Raw genomic sequence first — 19,031 nt, 5'->3', positions numbered from 1 at the left:
ATGGATTCAACTCAGAGCTTTGTTAGAGGTTTTTCAGGCCTTTTGAAATAAAAAACTGGAAATAAATGGAAAAATCCCAGGGATTTTCCACCTCTGCATCTGCCCTTATTTCAGTGTCTGAGTTCCTTCCAGGTGTGGATATTGAAGTCCATCCTTGACGCATGTCATTCCTTGGATGTTTGGTCTCACTGATTTTCTGTGTCTGACGTGACACCACTGGTGCCCCACAATGCCAACTGGAGAAGCTTCTCGAGGGGCACTGGCATCCACTGGGGACTGTCCCTCTGACCTCCACAGGCACCTGGCAGCTCCCTGAGGTTTCTGCTCACAAGAGCAGCACTGAGCAACTCTTTTCACCCAGCTACAGATTCTGAACAGAGCTCAGCTGGAAAGAAAGAGCCAAGGCCAGGATTTCCACCATGTTCCCCCTCCACTACCACAGCAAGAGGTGTGAACTTTCTGATAGTAAAAGGAGCAGCCTGGAAGCTTTATGTTACTGAATTGGGACAGGATTTTTTTCAGCCACAGGAAAACATGGAGTTTTTTGATTAGAAGGAGAAAGGACAAAAGTTTTCTTCAGACTTTTTTCCTTAGTGCTCCTCCAAATCCTGCCTCTCTGAGCCAAGCCTAGCAAAGCCAGCTGCTGAAACATGGCTCCAGCCCTGGCTATCCCTCTTGGAAGGGTGAAGCCAAGCCACCTGGGCTGGCCCCCCCCACACAGGAGATGTGATTAATTTTTGGGCAACGAGTGATTTGTTGGCATGACAGCCATAAACAACAGACTCCATTAATTAACATTAGACTGGAGTGTCTGTGCTGTTCCTCAGTTTTGCATCCAATAGCACCTACTCTGCCGTTGTTCATCTGGAGAATATCCCAGAAATAAAAACTAGAACACTTTGGAAAAAAAACCAGATTTAGGATAGTAAAAGAGTTATCCTTTAACTCTATGTTAATGTGTCCTGTGAGGCATTTTTTTCTTGAGGCAGCTAATTACATTAATTACAAAAACTCCAAGAGTTAATTTATTTTTTAAAAGCACTTTTCATTGTTCTGTTAGCACATTGATAAAGTCACAGTTTTCATTTAGTAATATAACATGTCCTGTACCCTGTACCGTCTGCCTCATCTCCTATTACTATTAGTGTCAGCTTTGTACTAACCCTCCTTTTTCTCTCTCTTTTTTTTTTTTTTTTTTTTTTTTTTTTTTTTTTTTGTGTGTGTGTGTGTGTGTAAACTAACTACCTTTCAGTCACTGAAATGCTAATTTCAGAGACTGGCAGTAGGCAGCTAGAAGATAATGTTACATGTTTCCAACCTCCCACGGGGGGAAAAACCGGGAGGAATCACAACATCTGAGATGCTTTTGCATTTTGGATAGGAAGACAAAGGGAAAACTGTTCGTGTGTATACACAGACACAAACACATTTGGAGACTGGGTCTTAGAGATTAAAAACATAATTGATATTGGGTGTGTTTGCTCCTCACAGGGCAGGCAAGGGAGAGATCTGAGCTTTAGACTCTCAGAAAGAGGAGAAACACAACTGCCAAGTCCCGGTTTGAAATAAATATCTTGATGGGTATATTTCTTCTCAGGAATACACACTAGGAAATGGCAGTATTCCGCACTGAAGTGCAGAATATTTGTCATATTTTCTTGCCTTGTCACTTTTTCTGCACTGTTTCATTGAGGCCTGCTCCTGAAGGAACAATTGCCTTATTGTCACCCTGGATGTCCCAGGAGCAACACAACACAGCCAAACAAAGAGGCAGGAGGGCGAAGAAAGGCTGGAAAAGTAGAACTTTTCCAGCGTGAATCACTGGGGCTTAAGTGACTCCTTCCTTCAGCTTGGTCTGCTGAAATCCTGAATCTGCTTCCTCCTCTCAGTGTGTGTGGGCTCACGCTGTCTCTTCCTCTCTCCACTTTGTGTATTTTGGGTTTTCACTGATCAAAAACAGATAAACAAACTCCCAAACTCATAAAATCTCTGATGTTGCTTTTGGGACAACACACAAATTTCCTGTTATCTCTACCTGACCAAAAAAGATTGGTCCAGGGCACCTCAAAAAAATTTAAAAAAAAAAAAAAAAAAAGATTGCTTTGTTTCACTTTGGTTTTTAATGCAGCATTAAGCATTGCTGGGCTTCATCAGTTCTGATTTGGCCTGGAAGGAGGCAATCCAGGCAATTCCCAATGCCCAGCACAAATCAGAGTCTGGCAAGAGAAAGTACCAGGAAAAGGCAGGTTGCAGCTCAGGCCTTGGCACACAAGGACAGCAGGGCCAAGAAACCAAATCTTGTCTGGAAATCCAAACTCAGACACCATGGGATCTGTTATTAGTAGTGGGGGAGAAGGATATGATGTTGGATTTAAATCCACATATTAAACCAAACACAAACTGGAACCAAAAAGGAGAACATCCAAAGGCACTGACTACAGCAGAGTCTGGTGCTTAGCTGAAATCTCAGGGCAATGAGTTGCAGCAACATTTCACAGCACGCTTGAATGTGTACCACAGAGAGCTGTTGGCATGAGGAAAATTAAAAAAAAAAAAAAAAATTTGAGTACTTACTTGGACCCATTAGCAACTAATTCTTGGTGGAATAGGATAACTAGGCTTAGACAAAGCTGCTACTTGTCAGTCCAGATCCTTTCCTGCTCTCTAATACTCAGCTCAGTTCCCCCATGGCTGCCTGGTGTGTTATAAAAGCAATCATACCAATTAAGCATTCTGTCAGTTTTGAACTCATAACATTTGAGTATCCACATTTTGGCTTTCACTGACATCATCACAAGCAATCACATGAATTTCTCTTTAAAAACTACCTCTCTTCAGCTGAGCCACAGGAATCACCATGTCAAAACTTGAAGTCCATTTCAAATGCTATACTGGGGAGCTTAAATTGTGATCAAATTTCTCATCAGAGAGCCAGTAAAATCCTTGAGAAAATTATCCTGCCTGCTCCCTACTTCATGCCAGAGACATTTTTCCCTGGGGTCAGCAGATGAGGCTGACTTAGCACCAAGATATTGTATCTGTGCCTTCAAAGTGGTGGTCTGGATGCAGATCACTCAGTATTTTTGTATCAGGGTCTTGGTTAGATCCTACACACATATTTAAGTGAATTACTATAAAGTCCCTTTATTTTCTTTCTGTTTTTCCATTCCAGAGAATGCTCATTGTTATTGGGTTTTTGAGCCGAGGCTCAAGGATCACATTTGATTGCATAGGACAAACCATTTTAAGTGGTAAAGCTTAAGGATGGAAAAAATGAAAATTATGTAATTTAATAAAGGACCGCAACAATGGAGCACAATCTTCCTGCGCATTATTGACAATGATCATCTCCGGCTGCCAGCACTGCTGGCTGTGAGGATTCAGGATTTTCCCTGTGCCAACGCAGACCTCACTCCCATTTCCAAGCTTTCCAAGTGCAAACAGACCACAGGCTGCTTTGCATTAGAGGGAGGTCTGCCCATCAGTTTTCTGTGAAAGGCATTCACAGATTTTTACAACCTGGTGTGTGCACACAGGCGTGTAGCGGCTTCCCTGCAACGTTCTGCTGACCTGCACATGCACAAAGCCTGGGGTTTGGCTGCACACCTTGAGGCAATCCTTGTGGAGGAAGATCTTTGCTCAGCACAGAGAGGGGCAAAGCATTCTTGCTGGGCTGGGCATTTCTACAGCAGCAGAAAGCTCCTCATCATGGACCCCCATTGCCCACCTCAACATCACATTCCCAGGGCAAACACAGCCCCTGGTGTTTGTTTCCAGCTCACTCTGTTTCTTGTTCCCTGAATTTCTGCATTTGAAAAAAGCCCAAATCTCAGCTGAAATCTCACTCCACTCTGGCAGCCTCTGCAGTGCTCCTTGTATAGGTGGAGCCATGTCTGGGGTCTGTGGTTTCAAGCCCACCATCAGCCAGGTTTCCAGTGCAAACCCTTCAACAGAGTTAAGCTCACAGTTCCAAGGAGCCTACGAATTTTACCTGACTTGCTGTCAGTATTGTGAGCGCTCTGCTGCTTTGGAGAGGAGTTTGTTGTCCAGCAGATTGTTCCCTCGGATTAACAGAGCACAATGACACACTGAGCTGTCACACTTAGCTGGTATTCAATGGGTCAGTCCTTATGAATAATGATTAACATTTTGAAATTAATTAGGGAAAGGCTTCCAAGGTCTAGCTAGGATGATAAAGATATAGCTGCTAGTGACAATGACATGATGAAGACTTATACATTGGAGGCAAGCTGCCATATTTCTCACTGCCCATGCAGCAAGGTCAGCTCCTCACTTCCATATGATCAGGACAGTCCCAAGAGAGAGAAAAACACTACCTAAAGGGATAAAGAAAAATAAATTCTGAAAAAATAAGCTATAGCCCAAACCTCCACCAGAAAATCCAGCAAAACTCAAAAACCGTCCAAGAAAACAAATCTGGAGATTCAAGTAAATCAGATTGCCTTAACTATAGATTCACTTCCTTCTTGTGAAACATCTGTGGAGGCTGCTCATATCCTGGCCCTTCCACCCACTCCCACATTCCAGCACCCAAAAAGTAAAAATGAGATCTGCTCTTCAGAGGCTGGCTAGCACGAACGCTCCAGTGCCAGGTATGTGCAGCTGCGTGCTTGATTGCTAATCCATCTGCAGGGCTCAGCGTGGGCCACTTTTGTTTGAGCTTCAAGTAAGGATGGGAAAATGGGTTGGAATAAATAATGTGAAAGCCCTTGGCCTTTTGCCTCTTTTGAAAGCTGAATTGGAAACAAGAGTTCCTTCCAGGTTCTCAAACGCTTGGTTTGTGCCACCCATTTGATTATTATGCTGCTCCATTTTAGAATCCCATGTGGGAGGGCAGCCCCTAAAACATTGCTTTTCTCCCATTGCCCTCCCAGGCTGGTAAGAAGAAGAGGGAACTTGTAGGAAACCTGTTTTGTGGAAACGTTAATGCAAAGTTTTTTGCATCAAAATAGTTGAGTGAGCACAGGTAAACATTCAGCATTGGAGAATGTGGGGGAACAAAGTGTTAAATCTGGAGCTAAACTCAAGATATCTGAAGGACTGGATGCACCAAGAGTGGCTAAGCCACTCTTGGCTTGATCAAGAGTTGATTTAACATAATATACAAAAGAAATGCAAAGTTCAGCTAAAAACCCCTGCTCACTTCTCACTGATTTATATTTCTTGTTTCTTGTCCTGGCTCTGCCTCATCCTCTTCTCTCAGTGGGCCATGGGTGTTACCAAGCACCATGGTAATACTTGGCCCACATCCTAAACCATGGATTTTTGTAAACATCAGTGAATAAAATTATTTAACATCCTGCCTGAACATTGTTTTAAACCTCTGGGTACACACAAGGGAATGCCAGACCCATAAAACTTACATGCAGAAGAGAAAAAGGCTTCTCTCTGAGTGAATTTTAAGTCACCAGTTCTTGACAGATGAACGTCTCAAAATCAAGAACTATTTTGCAGAAAGGGAGATACGGTCAGAGACACCCAAGAAGTGCCTGACTGAGGGTAAAACCTCTCCCTGAACTCTGGGAATTCAAGTTTCCAGATTACTTGAGCTGGAGAGGGGACTTTGAACCAGGGGTTTTGTCTCCTAAGGCAACTCCCTAACTGATGGGATATCAATAAACCATCACAGCTGGCACGATGGGACTGGTATTCAAACAACCATTTCCCATCTCTGCAGTGATGTCTCTCCCACTGTGGGGGTCTCACACCTACTTCCTAAACCAGCTGCAGGAGCCCCTCAGACACCAGTGCACCTTCCTTAGGACTCACTCCCCACACCCACTATCCCAGACCCACACCCCGTTCCCTCACTGGTTTCCCAGTTTGAAGGATGGGATGGTCGTTGATGAAAAGAAGCCTGGGAGGTGTGACCCCGGTGAGTTCATCTCCCGGTGTGCCCTCCCTGCTCATTGCCTGTGGCAGCTGGGAACGCTCCCAGGCAAAACACGAGTGGAAGGGGCACAGTCCTGCGCCTTGTCCCATATCCTGGAGGGAAATGAGCTATTCCCAGCTCTCTGCTCAGGCTGCAAAAAAGTCACTTCTCCTCTAGAGAGCGGCTGCCCTGCCTCCCTCCGCCTCCAGGATGAAATGGATTCATCACAAGGTGCTTAGCGGGATGAGCCGTCTCCTCTCAAATCCCGGGATTTGCAATTTGTGCTGCTCGGGGCTGTGGGAGGGCGCTGGGCTCACTCTCCCTTTCCATTTGACTCAGCCTTCTCATAGCAGGGATTATCCCCCTCTATCAAAGGGAAAGCTGCGGAGCAGACGCCCGCCTATTCTCCCCGAGCACTGAGCCTGACAGCCGGCTTTTCAGCCCCGCTCCCATTACCAGCTGCCCTACAATGAGCCAGCTAAACTCCACACAAGGCCCACATGGAGCTCCAGAAGGAGCTGGGGGCTGCAGGGAGCGGGAGAGGAGAGGGGGAAGCCGGGCAGAGTGGCCAAGGGAGAGAAACAACTCATGCAGATGAGGGAGAGTTAATCCTATTTAGCACATGTATATTATCAATGAGTGTGTGCGGTGGGGAAGGGCAGGGGGGGAGCCCCCCACTGCAGGCAGGCGGAGGCGGACAAAAAGGTCATTCATGTGTGGCTCACAGAATTAAGAAGGTACCACAATCTGCTGCTGGTTTGGCTCCAAATGCTTCTTCGTATTCAAATCAAAGCCCCTTCCCCCAGCCCAGCCTGGAAAACTTCCTCGCTTCCCTGTCCCTGCCTGGATGTGCAATTACCTGGCCCAGTTTCACCCTCCATCCATTCTGGTGGCAGTGGGGAGATGAGGGGCAGCAGCTGCATCCCAGGCCTCAAAATTTCAATTTACACTAAGATTTGGGCTTTAGAAGCGTAACATTGGTGTGGCTCCCCCTGTTCCAAGAGTTACTCCAGTAATGGCTAAGGACCCACATTTCCTCAGTGTTGAGAGCAGCTTCTAAATTGTTGAGCTCTTCAGAAATTTTGGTCTAGAATTAGGATATCAGCCTGAGACCTCAGGAATATTTTGGTTTGATCCTGGACCGTCATTAGCTGTGGCTTTGCAGTAAGACTGAGTTTGCAAAGATCCTCTCTGTCCAAGTTTTATCCCCAGCACATCCCAACAAATTACTTTCTACATCCTCCTAACGTGGCTGTTCAGCAGAGCTGTGCCTTCCCCTGCAAAGTTCCTGCTTCCTCAAGAGCCCATGAAAAGGAATTCAAAACTCAGAGCTCTTTTCAATAACAGTGCGGGGATGAAAGACCGTGGCTGGAGCGAGTAATTTAAAATGCATAAAAAAATCTGAGGCTTGAATCTACAGTCTGCCCCTTTAGAGGAAAAACAAAATGTATTTTGGACAAACCACTTGACTGCTTATGAACCACAAACACAAATATTGCTCCTTAATTTGCATTCAGTGCCAGAGGAGAGCTGCACTCCCTCTAATGAGCACAGCCAGCCACCTTTTCCAGGGAGAACTCCCCAGCCACCCCAAAGGAACCAGCAATTCCTCTGGGGCCCTGGTGCTGGCTAACTCCAGCCTTTGGATGGCTGCTCATGCTGCATGGCACAGATCTCACTTCACCCCCCGGTAATCTCCTTGCCTTCTCCACAGGAATCAGGGATAGAGGAGCTCTCTCCTCCCCTACTGTACATGCTCATAGGTTTTAATCCAATTAAACTGTTCTCTCCCCTTGACAGAGTCTCTTTTTTCTTCATTTGCTTTCAATAAAGGAGCATCATTTGCTTGGGAGCATTCCAGGGTTGCAACAACAGGCCTTTGCTTACATGTGCTGCTTACAAGTGGAAAACTGCAAACGAAGCTCAAGGTTTATTTTAGGAGGAGGGTAGAAATGGCCCTGTTATTTAATTTTTTTTTTTAATGCTTTTAAAACCTTATTAAGCAAATTAAATTTCAAGAGACATCTCACTCTTATTCTGGGAAGTCCCTTCCTCATCCCTTTCTTGTCCCAGATTGGTTTGTCAGCACAGGCTGCCCATTGCCTGGCTCCCACAGACCCATCAAGCATCGATTTTGACACTTAACAGAATTAGAAATGCCAGCCATCCAAACCCTGATGGCTTTTCACGGGGAACGAGAGCTAACCTCCATTAGGAGACCTCCTTTTATCACATAGATCCTCCTAAAATTCAATTTGCAATGAAATTCTCCCCCATCTCCCCAAACCCTGCCAGCTGCCAGCCCCATCCCACTACCTCCAACACTTATTCCTCACTCAGATAGACCTATATCCAATCCTTTCTGTAACCTAAAAAACCCCATCACTTATACCACTACTCTCTGCTGGAAGGAAGCCACAGTCAATAGGTGAATCAGGTCTGCACCTTGTACCCCTGAGCTAATAAATGTTGAAAAGAGGGTGAGCTGAAGCCTTTGATAAATATCTCTTTTGCCAACTGAATAAACTTATTGTCACAATGCAGCACCCCTAAGTTCATTGTAAAAATGTGCCTGAAATATGAAGATAACAGTGAAAAACTCAAATATCATTGGCCTGCAAATCCTCCAGCCTCGAGCAAAGAACTATCTGCAGAGAAACAAAGTCAGGAAAATCCAACTCAAAGATAAGTGGAACTGCTGTTAATGTGAGGCAGTGCACTACCTGGGTTTGATCCAAAAATTAGTCAAGTTTTTCATTTAACTACAGGGGGTGGTTGGATTAGATCCCACTTAGCTGATGTGCCAGGGGCAGGAACGTGCAATTCTCTATCTTTCTCCTCCTTTTAAATGCTCTCAGACTCTTATGGTATTTTACAAATCATTCAAGGACTTGATGGGTTAGCAGGAAATTTCCTTTGTGCTGCTGTGCCAGAGACAAGGAACAGATCTGGTAGGCAGCTCTGCATTTTACAGTGAGATCCCCATTCAGCTCCATGAAATGTATGCACAGGATTAAAAATTATCCATGATTACAATTTAGAGTGTTATAAACCACTCAGCACCTGGAGCCCTAGTGAGGCGATATGTAAAGATTAATAAAATAAGCATTTGAAAATCCACTTCCCCTTTGGTTATTTGCCAGGATCACAGTTCAGAATATAGCATTTTCCATGCAAGAAGTGGTAAACTGATAAACAGCTAAAGGAGATCACTTTTGTGCACTTTCTTCAGCATGTACAGTACATACCATGTCATCAACCCATCCTGAACCTGTATCTCAATAACCAAAAACTCAGTCTGGGGACTGCATTTTAATAAATAGTTATTGAAGGGGCAAGTGCTGCTCAGATATTTGGCCAAATTGACTCTCCATAAATTTGGATTAGTTCAGTTGAAATTTAAGGCATTTGATTTGTCTGATGATGATTTGACTTTCATTAAATGCATGTTTTCCTCCTGAGCATAGTTTTAAGGTTTGATCCCCAAGACTGAGCAAATGCATTTAACTCCACCAAGCCATGGAGTCAAAATTCATCTGGTGTTCAGAGTCTGGTTCATTAAAATTAGTGTCTATGTTTCCACTGGCCTCAGCAGGCTATAGATTTCATCCCAGTTCAGATCTCTTCATTTAAGTTTAACACCAAAGTCTTCTGGAGTGAATCAAGCAATTCCCATTGACACCAGTGATCTCAGAACCATGCTTGCTTATCTCCAGCTTTGTCTTAAAAGCATCAAAAGGAAATTAAAACCAGAGCACCTTAGACAGGTAAATAGCATTTCAACTATAAAGGACTCTAACCTCTTAAGCTGTACATGTTTGGGTAAGGTTTTTGGAAATTAAACACATTTTTCCTCCCATAGTGTATTTTTACTCTTCAACAGTCTGCTCCAGAGTTTACACTGGAATGGGATTTGCTGTTGAGTGAGCTTTACTCATATAACTTCTCAAAGTGCAGAGAATTGTTGCAAATGATGCTCCCCATTAACAGTAAATGCTTTCACTGTCTCCAGCTCTATAAATTGCTAAATATTACAGGAGTTACTTCTTAGTTCCTCTCATGAGAGATTAGAAATGGGACTTCTGTGGACACAACTAGTAAAAGTAAAAAAGGATTTTTCTCTCTTGTCCTTTTAGTAGCTGTTTATGGAATGGGAAGGGAGTTAATTTTTTTCCCATATAGTTTTCCTTATGCTCTGTATTAGAACTCCCCTAGAAGAAATTAATTGAGAAGACAATTCTGAACCATTAGCACTCCCTGTTAATTTTTACAAGAATCTTCCTAATACTAAGACCATAAATAAAAAGCTTAGGAGTTCTCTGAGTTACAGATTTAGTTTCAAGTGGTTTTTGTACCAGTGGCATGAGTGGAACAAGCACTCAGAGCATAAATAGCAGATGCTGTAGAGGATGGAGTAGGGCAGGTCGCTCCAGCACGAGAGGTTTATCCAAATGCCAGTCAATGAAATGCCCCAGAGAAGGGGACATCATTCCTTTCCTTCACTCTGTTTCTCTCGATACTTAGAGGACAGACCTTGTTCTCACTTTCCCCTTGCCAACCCTCATCACCTCCATTGGCTTTCTAGGAGGGACTTGAGATTAATGCCTGTGTAGCAGAGCAGATTTAAGAATTACTTTATTTCAGTGGAAAGGTCTTGCTGCTACTTTAAAATATGTCCTTCTCTTTTTGTCTGACATTGCAATTAATCAAGTCTCCCACCCACTCAGAGCCTGTCTTTAGAGCTTCTCTGTATCTCACTTTCTTTTATAGATGAGGCTTTAGTGCCTGCCAGAATTTATGGAGGGAAGTAATATGGATTCAGCCAGGACCTCAGAAAACAGGCTCTGATATTCTCATGGCACATCTTCTCCTTGCCCCCTATCACAAGATGGACCAGCAGCTGTTCTCTCTCCTTGAGCCTTCATCTGCTACTGCATCCCTACAGCCACAGAGGGCCTTGTACAGCAATCATCCTGGCTCTGCCAAAGGGGAAGGAAACATCTAACATGCCATGTTAGAGGAATCTCAGGGCTCCAATTAGCATAATTAACTTAGAGAGTCTAACAAAGGGCACTGTGCAACCTGATCTCTCCCAGCAAACCAGCCTCACAGGCTCTCCCCCACTCCCAAATCTGGGGCTTCAAGAATTCGGCTGGTTTAGGGGAGGGGACTAGAACCAGGGGAGAGGGGGAGTAGGAATCTGAGTTTTGCTCCCAGTGAAAGTACTTTTCCATGAACAGAAGTAATTTAGCCCTTTGTTTGTAACATTACTGTATTTGGCTAAGAGTTCTGGACTCGGTCCCTCTCACACTATCCAATAGTCAGCTTCAGTTTCCAGGAGCCCAAGTGAAAACCTGGGCGCAGAGTTAATGACTCCCAGCTGCAGGGCTGTGTTCAGCCCCAAGGTCTGGGTCAGATTCGTCACCAAACAGTCCTCGACAGGCACGAAGTCAGCACAAGGTATTAGAGCAGGGTCATGTATGTGCAAGGTCAGCACAGGGAGAGGGCTGGGGTTTGTTTGTTTTGCATATGTGTTAGTAAAGGGAAATCACGACAGAACAATGTAAATGTTATACCTTCCAACTGTAAATGTTGTACCTCTCACTTAAAAAAAATAGGCCTGGTTATTTGTTTCTTGGCAAAACATGTCTGTTTCTCCTTTGTCAGTAGGTGCAAGTTGATTTCTGGAGCCCAAAACACCTCTTTTTGGCTAAATACCTGTTTCTTTTTTCTTTTAGTAGCACACCCTGGAGGAGCATAACTGAACTGACATAAATTACATGTGGAGGAAGCGGGAGTTTAATGAATAGAAGACTCGTGGAATTCACTTGATGTTGGCACATTAACACACTTTTCCTGTGCACTGAAAGTAGTTTCTGTAGTTTCCCCACATAAATTGGGAAGAAGAAAAAAAAAAAAAAAAAAGAGAAAAAGAAAACTTTTAAGACATAAACCTTAGGGTTCTATGAGCAGTTTGATCATTCTGTGAAATGACATTTGAGCAAACCAAGATCAGACAAGAAAGGCAGTGCTGAAGTAGGTAGCAGAAATTTTCTTGTTCCCTCTTTGGTATATGCTTAGTAAATATTTGCCAACAAATAATTCTGTGATAGATTTAATTTGAAATAAATAAGTACCACCAACCTGGCTCTCTCAATACTCTTTCAAATAATAAACTCAGCCCAAAAACTGATATCTTGAAGAATATAGCAGCACCAAGAGAGTAATACCAATGCCCTTGGTAATGGCATCCATTTCTGCATTCCCTCTGGTTCTTTAAATACTACACACGGGTGAACTGGGAGTCTTTCAAAACAGAACCTGAGTGCATAAATAAATGTGTGCTGACTTGTGCTGTTGCTCTTCCAGCATTATAGGAAACACATTTGTTTATCAGGTCTGATTAAGCTTACACGATCCAAGCCCTGCCAGAGTCAGGAGTGCATTGTACACATTATTTGATAAGGGAGAAGGATGAGTTATGTAAACACCTAGCAACATGTGAGGGAGATTTACTCTAATTGTTTATGTGCCTTTGTGGGAAGATTATAATCATGTTGTTTCATTAAACAAAACAGTTGTACAAGTTCTATAAGACAAATTGCCTTTTGCTCTATTCACTCACAAAGGTCATCCTGTTACCACTGATTAGCACCAGACAGCCAGTCATACTTTGGCAAAAGGAGAGTTCATTCATAGCAGGAATGCAAAGTCTTTCTCAGAATAGGTTTCCCAGTGACTGACTTGGCAAAGACACAACAGAGAAAACACTTCTGCCCAGTATCAAACATTCACCTTCTGACAGCTCCAGAGGACATCTCTCCTTCACAGCAGTGCTGAGCACCACCAGTCCAAGCCTTTGGCTGCATCAGTGAGAGCCAGAAGTAAATACACAGCAGTGAAATGCAGGTAAATCCTTTCCAGATATTGCTAACTAATGGAGTAACCAACCTCATTGCTAAGTAATCCCCAAAAGAACTGTTAAAGTTGGAAGAAATACAGCAGCAGAGGAAGCTGAAGCTCTGCTTTAGGTCTCTCCTAGTGTTAGAGAAGCCACTTCTGATTTCTTCTTCCTGCATCCCCATCTCACTTCACTACAGGCAGCCCAAGAGCAGCCATGGACTCTCTGAACACACACCCCACTCCCCAGAGCTTGACAACCATCTCGCTTTGTCTCTTTGATGGGCATGTAGGAAACAAATGAGGAGAAGATGTTTGAAGAGTCCATTAACATGGTTACCTCGGACGCGTTGACAATAAATCGATTCTTTTTGACATGGCTGTCGCAGTAATGAAGGTACATTTCTGGATAACTCTTCTTAATGCAAGATAAGATATGGATGGCTCATGTCTTCCTGACATGTGTCCAGCATGTCAACCACTGGCATAAGAAAAGGTTGCTTTGTTGATGCACTAATCAGAGATAAAGTTTAAGATTAATGATGATGGGTGTTTTTGTCTGTCATATTTTTTGAAGGATAGAGGTCGCACACTCCTGGGGATGGCAGAGTTAGCGCCCTACCTCTGAAAAGAAAATGAACACTCAACAAGACCCATATTAAAAGGTCCCTCTTTCCTCTAGAGATTGAAAGTGGCAGTCAAAGGAAAAACATGCCTAAACTTGAATGTCACAGCACAGTTGCTGAGGTTCTGGCATTTGAAGGGATCTTTTAAGGCTCCTTTCTCTGATGTATAAAAGGAATGTTTAGTACAGTGAAGAAATGTATATAAGAGTCAAAGCGGCAAGAAGAGAGAAACAAAGCAAAAAATTAGTAAGTACCAGGGGAGGCCATGGATGGAAATAGGAAGATCTTTTCCTACTTCTAAATATACGTGGGCCTGTCACTCTTCATGGCATTCTGCTGTGGGGAAATGGGGCACAGCCCAGGGCTGTCCCAGCTGGTGGGATCCACAGCACCTCTGAGGTCCCACCATGGTCCTGGCTGTGGGCAAGGGAAGCACCAGCACCAGTCCCAGGACCATTGCACACCCTTCTTACCCTGCTGGCTGGAAGGATGCACCGACCAATGCTCAGAGGTGTCCCTTGGCAATGTTATGCTCTCATTTCCCTACATTTAAAGCTGATGTAATTCTAATATCCACCATAGCACACGAATTTTAGCCTATTTTATTTCTTAGGTGAGGTATTGTCATGGTTTAACCCCAGAGGGCCACAAAACACTGTTATGGGGACTTAGAAAGACAAACACCATCGCTCCAAATGTCCCAATTCTCCTTCTTCCTCAGCTTTATATGCTGAGAATGACACCACATGGTCTGAGACATCCCTGGGGTCAGCTGTCCTGGCTGTGTGCCCCTAGTTCCTTCCTCTGTGTAAGCCCTGATCAACAGTCATGAAAATGGCCCTGAATTATCCACACTGCTTCTAGGACAAATCCAAAACACAGCTCCAGACCAACTACTACGAAGAAAATTAACCCTACCCCAAGCAAAATCAGCTACAGGTATTCAATTAATGTTTGGTGAGACCTGAAATCTATGGAGAAGAGGCCTTATTACCTTGGATCACCTTGAATTCTATTGTTAGGATCAACAACAAAACCCTTGATAGTAATTAAAAAAACTTAATTTTTTTCTGCTTCAGAGTATTGTTTCAGCTTTGGAGAGAATTAACATTTAATTACTTTGAGACTAAAGAAACAAACAAGCAATTAACTGCCTTCAATTCACTTAGCAAAGTGATGAAGTCATGCGGAACATATTTTGACTGGAGATAGGTGAGTCAAAATCATGAAGATTAATGCTTAAATTTTGGGATAAGTTCAGGAAATACTCCCAGGGTCTGAATTAGCCACCAGTGTTCTTGCTTTGCATCTAATCTAAAATGGGAAAAGGACTGACAATTCATTAGAGCAACTTTTTTTTTTTTTTTTTTTTTTTTGTAATGCTTTTGCAAATAAAATCAACAGGAAAAAAGTTTGCAAAATTTTTAGACTTCAACCCAAAGCCCAGTTCAAAACTTGGCTCCCCAAAAAGCATCAGATTTTCTCTACCAAAGAGCACAAATCCCTTTTGGAGAAGGCTTCTGTTTAAAAGGCTATATTTTGAAGCTCTTGACTGTAACACCATTGATAGTTCTAGAACTGACTTAAACAAATAGAAAGAGAAAAACTGTTAAAAAATAACAGGTTTTGTCCTTTCACTTTAAAATACCTGGGAAAAAATTTAAAACTTTTTTTCCTTCTGTTTCTTCTCTTCTAGGTTTTGTCACTGGGTGTGATGGAATCACTGATATTGCACATACTTTCTCCCTTTTCATTTTTCCTGTCTTTTTTTTTTTTCAGTTTTCTTTCTGCTATTTTTCAGTTTACGTCCAGTTGAATAATTGTGAAAATATTAAAAAAAAACAACAAAAAAACTAAACCAAAAGAAAAACACAACACCAACTCCACAACTTTAAGAGGTAAAAATGATGGAGGTTTGGAGGTTCAGGGGACACATTGCAGAATGTTCTGTAAATTACTACGTTCTCTGACTGCCTTGGCTACATGGGGTATAGGGAGAGAAACAAAAAAAAGTATCTGAAATGTCAGTATTTAAACTTTTTAGATTTTTAAATTACTGCTTTTGTATACCCAAATACCCACTGGATACACAGTTTGAAATGTGTTGCCAGACTCAGGAAAGACACCTTTTGACAATGAAAAGCATTCCATACTCTGGCTGGAACATTTTGGGTTTGATCTCTTCTCTAGGACACCCAGTGGACACAAGGCCATCTTGCCATCTCCTAAAACATCACCAATTTCTGTTAACCTGTTCCCTCATTAACAATTTCCAAACAATAACATTCACATACCTCCAGGGTAGCACTTGCCATTTGCAGTGGTCCTGAAGTTATTCCTCACATGTGGATATTTCCCATTCAGCTCTAAGGCTAGGGATCAATTCAATCCAACTACAAGTAATTAAGTAAATAAATAAACAGCAGTCCAGCAAAACTTTGCTGAGGAGTTAAATATTCTGCTACTGGTAACAAGCCTCCAAAGCCATTCAGCAAGATGTTTGTCTTATCTCTCAAGTGTGGGGTAGAAGGGCAGGAAGAGAAATTGGGTCTCTAAAAAAGGAAGTTATAAAGGAGTTGCCTGCAACCAGCCTGCACCACTCTGCGTCATTAGGAATAACAGGCAGCTGTGGCTCTTCCTTCCCTCCTGGTTTCCTTCCCTCCAGAGCCTTTGGGGCTCCTTTCTTACTGCTGGCCCAGTGAAGACACAAGGTTTCCTCTTCTGCCCACGGTCTTTAAATTTTTCTAATTTTTAATTTTGTTTAGTGTTAATTTCAAAAACACCACAGTGGATTCTCGAGCAGAACAGGGCAGCCAGGACCAGCTGCAAAGGCAGCCTTTCTTCAGAGGTGACATGAAACACCAGTTTAATAGCAAACAGAGGCCTAGGGCCAAACGTGACATCTCTCAAATCTGAGACATTGTTCTCACTATGATCTGGCATCAAATCATGGAAGCAGGTTAATATTAGCCTGTTCAAACAGATTTTCAGTCAAGACCTCGCTCAGAAACAGCTGGAAGAAAAAGCCAAATTAAAAACACACTTTTGTTTCTAAGAGGTTTTTCCATTTTAACCTAGACCTGAAGCTGCAGGTACAGGTTCTGATCCAGGTGCTCCAAATTTAGGGCCAGAGGAGATGGTTTCCACTCTGCCATTCAAACCCAGTCCCACTCTCTCCCCATGTTCCCAGAGAGATAAGTTTCTCCAAAGATCCACTTCTCCATCTGAGCTTGCAGGTGACACTGCTGATCTTTGACATGAAGAACTGGGATTGCAAACTGATTTACAAAGCCAAAGCCGAGTAGATGAGCAAAATGAAATCATAGCTGCCTGACCTGCTTATACACTAAAAGGACTTGAGAGGGGGGAAAATCAATTAATCAATTTGTTTATGGAGGCAACTTAGCAACAGTGAGCACATGGAACTGATTGGCTGGGCCTGTTAATAAGCAAGCTGAATTGCAGATAGTTGCATCAACTGATTTCAAATTTTGGGATATTGATTTTTGTTAAGAAGATTCATTTCCACTGACCCTCCTCCCAGAGAAAGAATCGCTGTTCCTTTATGTCAAAGGAGTAGCATGCTGAGATTAGGAATTACCACGTTACCACTTCAAGGAGATTTTGGTACACTTGGGGTTTCTAAGCCTGGGCTTAAAAAAATTTGTCTGCTACTCCGTTGCTTTGTGGAGGCACCTCAGGAGACAGGGCTTGTAAGATGCTAAAGGGCAAATATATTTTAAAATAGTCATATTATTTGCTAAGAGCCTGTTTCATGTTAAATAGCAGGTTGTGTTCAAAATCCTCACAAAACGAAGGAAGAATTACTTTTTCTCTGCTAGATTTTATTTATTACATAATAAATGCAATAAATAAACATATAAATATCAGTACTACCTGATATTTTCAGTAGTTTTAATTACTATCTTAAGTTATCTTTTTAGAGGGACATTTGAAATCTATAATGGATGTGAGTTTGCAGTAGAGATGGTAATTGGAATTACAAGTGGTATTGGGCATTACAGCCCACAACATCTCGATAGGCAGAGATTGGCCTCAGGGAAGCCTGTGCATCCAAACACCCACACCCTGGGAATTTCTGGCTGTCAGTGTCACCATTCTGCAAACCAACACCTTCATTTCCTGCTCTCTGCCACCCCCACCCAGGTGCAGGCACCTCACTTCCACTCACCTTTTCAAGGCATGGTCCTGATGGAAACACTGCCCCAGAGCTGCCCCTTTGGAGAGGGCTGCAAGTAACTCTCAGGGATGCTGGGCATGGCAGCATCCTGGGAATGTGCTCCAGTGCCCCAACAGAGACACCAGCCCACGGCTGCACAGGCTGCAGGGAACCCAAGGTGGGTGCAGGACATGCAGCCTGCTCCTGAAGGGACCCTGTCAAGGCTCACACCTCGTGTAAACCACACCTTCACCTTTAAACTCAGACTGAAAGCAAGTGCTGAGCCTGAGAAAAAGTTATTTTATCTCAGCAAAGTCCCAAAAGAGTCTCAAAGAGAGAGGAGCTATCCTCCCACCCCAAGCACTACTGCCAGAGGGCCAACAGCTTTACTGGGAGGCTCCATCCTGTTTAGAAAACAAGAGATGCACTTGGGTTTCTTCCTCTGCTCCCTCTCAGAACCTGGTGCACCATGCACACATTTTATTTCTTCTTCTTACTGAACAAGGTTGCCCATGATTGTAAATCATCCTGGTGATTTCTTTGGAAGGTTTGCCTCATTTATGCCCATGACCTCGTGGCCCCCTGATACCTTTTCTTACATCAGGACTTCTTCCACAGTAGGGCCGTTTATTGTCATTCTCCTGAGACCAAAGGGGCAGAGGGAAAGGAACTACAGGCACTCACATTTGAGATGTAAAAAATATGGGTTTCAAACAAGTATAAACAAATGGGAATGTGAATGCTGAGAGCACAAGATCACCCAGCTCTGAGTTTCTGCAGAGGCCCTTTTATTTACTGAACATTTATGTGTATACAAATATTCAGCCCCTGATAGAGCAAAGAGCTGGTTTTGATACTAAGAGCAAAAATATTTGCTGTAAATGTTATGACACGCCTTGTCCATAATATGATTTTTTCCAGATGGTTATTTTTTTCAAATTACTGAATGGAAAAATATGTCTTGAGACAAGTACACATAAAAATAATTCTTTTTCCTATTATTGTTTCTTTTTTTTTTCTTTCTTTCTACATTTGTAAAAGTGCTGCTGCTTGCCATGGGATGATATGCTGGGAGAGCACATACATGCTGACATTTGATTAATCATGAACAGGGGTGGGTGTGTAATCCTTAACTGACAGGGTAGCTGACCAGAAACCGTTTTATTACATGAAATACAAAGATGTACATTATTTACACCCTCTTCAAGGTTTTTTCTAAGACAAAAACATTTCACTGAGCGAGAGGTGGGTTGGCTTTGACTCCAAGTAAGGCCATACCTGCTTCTGGGTCCAGAATGATCTCAGCTGGCAGTCCCACCCATCACAGCAGCTGGATGATCTTCTTCATCCTGATCTTGATGTATTCAATTTGGTGTTGGTGAGGTTGTGCCAGACGTGGCACACCTCTGCAGTGTGTTTGTTTCCCATGGAG

At 43.0% G+C, this 19,031-nt stretch overlaps 1 long non-coding RNA gene across 1 annotated transcript in view; it reads right to left on the bottom strand.

The window, feature by feature from the left end:
- The window catches only part of LOC115497166 (uncharacterized), a 287,386-nt gene that overhangs the window by 126,393 nt on the left and 141,962 nt on the right, over positions 1-19,031 (bottom strand). The gene's annotated exons all lie outside the window — the stretch shown is intronic.

Source organism: Taeniopygia guttata, chromosome 13 (assembly GCF_048771995.1).
Source record: "Taeniopygia guttata chromosome 13, bTaeGut7.mat, whole genome shotgun sequence".
Classification (NCBI taxonomy): Eukaryota; Metazoa; Chordata; class Aves; order Passeriformes; family Estrildidae; genus Taeniopygia; species Taeniopygia guttata.
The sequence above is the reverse complement of the archived record's forward strand: the minus strand, read 5'-3'. Positions and strand labels throughout refer to the sequence as shown.